We start from the raw sequence: 2,259 nt of genomic DNA, 5'->3' as shown, positions 1-2,259 counted from the left end.
GAGAAGAAAAATATAGATTTGAACTTGAAATTAACAAATTTGACCTAACTGATATGCAAAGGATATTTCCTCTAACACTGCAAATTTATTTTTTGAAGTATACTTGAAATCTTTATAAAAAATTACCAGATGTTGGGTTTTAATAAAAAATCTCAACCCATATCAAAGGACTGAAATTACATAAAGTTTCCTGTCTGGCAGAAGTGGAATTGTATTAGAAATAAATGCTAAAAAAGAGCATTTGAAGATCCCTCCATGTATAAAAATTAAGAATTATCCTTTAAATAACATTTTCCATCTTGTTTTCTGAGGCCAGTGTTATATTGATACCAAAACCTGTCAAGAACATTATAAGATAAGAAAATTACAGGGAATACAACATAATGTTGTATAAAATTGTAAAAAAAAAAATTAAATCAACTATTAGCAAAACAAATTCAGTAATGTCTAGTGAATGCAATATGACTATATTGGACTATTTCAAGAATGCAAGAATGGTTTAACATTGAGGATGCCCCTGCAGAATGGAGACAGGCCCTCTGGTTGGAAGTATGTATAACACACTGATTTACTGTGACCCAGGAAAAGCTGCCAAGGATGCATGTCTTCATCAGAGGATACGGGTTTGGTATAGTTGAATATATATGAGAGACAAGTTTTGTAATGGAGGGGACTTTTCTCCTTCTGGTCATGCTCACACTGATGCAGGAAAAGCATCAGGAAAGCTAGAAACCAAATATAAGATCAGCAACTATGGGCTTGTGTATGTGCGTATGCTCAGTCGCGTCAGACTCTTTGCCATCTCATGTACTATAGCCCACCATGCTCCTTTGTCTGTGGGATTCTCCCAGGAAGAATTCTGGAGTGGGGCTTCCCTAGTGGCTCAGTGCTAAAGAATCCACCTGCCAATGCAGGAGACATGGATTCAATCCCTGATCTGGGAAGATCCCACATGTTGAGGAGCAACTGTGCTCTAGAACCCAGGAGCCACAGGTATTGAGCCCACGTGCTGCAGCTACTGAAATCCAAGCACGCTAGAGCTCATACTCTGCAACAAGAGAAACCACCACAGTGAGAAACCCACACACCCCACGACTAGAGAAAAAACCCACATAGCAGTGAGGACCAAGACAGCCCAGATAAATAAATAAATAAAATTATGTTTAAAATATTTGTTAAGAATACTGGAGTGGGTTTCCTTCACCAGGGGATCTTCCCGGCCCAGGGGTTGAACCTCATCTCCTGCATCTCCTGCATTGGCAGGCGCCATTCTTTACCACTGAGCCACCTGGAAAGCCTACCTATGGGCTTACTTACACTCTAAAATGAAAAATTTCTCGGGACAGAAACTTCTTTATAGAATAAGTTGGCTGAAGGGTTGAAACTGACTCTTGATACTATATTGATATTGAACACAGGAAAGAAGAGTGGGAATTTGAAGGTCTCCTATAAGTGGGATTGTTCTAGTTTTGGCAGTAATGTTGATACAGATTTTTCTGAACCGTTTGTAACTTGGCTGTGTTAGTCTTTGAGGGCCGGCTTACTGACCATTAGATAAATTTCAACACAGTTTTGTCCAAACTGTTGCAGAATAATTTTGCCCTGGATTACAGGCTTCCAGCTCCACACTTACATGAACCATGGTGTTGAATTTGGAGATTCTATCCCCCAGAAGGTTAGAGAAAGATTGAAATTTCACCAAACATCAATTGGATGACTGGTAGTTAACAATACCCGTTTGACTGATAAATACAAAGTGATAAATACACTTTATCATCACTGATATATACAAAGTGACTTATAGAAGTTTTTTTATCTGCTAAAGTAAGTTTGGCCAGGCTGATTGGACTGGGTCATACTCAGACACTTTGCCCAGGGGTCAAATTGACCTGATCTACTTGAATTGATGGGAGGAACTTCAATGTAGGAAGTCACAAGTTTGGGGTGGGATTTGAATGAAGAAGCTTAATGTGGTTTTGAGCAATGTACCAGCTTTGTCCCTGGGAATTAAGAGAAATGAACCCCACTGTGTCTTGGCCTTAAAATTCTTCTATGAGCTTTGAAAAGTGTAAACTTTGTATTCTTCCAAAGAATTGTAATCTTGCCCATACCAAAGTGTAGAGACTGTAAGTCCATCCTAAGGGAGGTGCTTGAAGGCGTACCTGGCAGCTGTCACATTGGTGCCACTGTGTTCTGAAGTGTTATTTTAGGTGTGTTCCTCGGCATCAGTGTAGTGTCAGTGGCCCTCCAGCTTGTACA

The 2,259-nt window shown here is 39.6% G+C and overlaps 1 pseudogene; it reads left to right on the top strand.

The window, feature by feature from the left end:
• The first annotated feature begins 551 nt into the window (after positions 1-551).
• LOC147343573 (non-selective voltage-gated ion channel VDAC3-like) lies at positions 552-1,955 on the top strand (annotated as a pseudogene).
• Positions 1,956-2,259: the final 304 nt, after the last annotated feature.

The sequence above is a fragment of the Bos grunniens genome, chromosome 27 (assembly GCF_055505025.1).
Source record: "Bos grunniens cultivar Pamir isolate PY7600 chromosome 27, Bosgru_T2T1.0, whole genome shotgun sequence".
Taxonomy (NCBI): domain Eukaryota; kingdom Metazoa; phylum Chordata; class Mammalia; order Artiodactyla; family Bovidae; genus Bos; species Bos grunniens.
The sequence above is the reverse complement of the archived record's forward strand: the minus strand, read 5'-3'. Positions and strand labels throughout refer to the sequence as shown.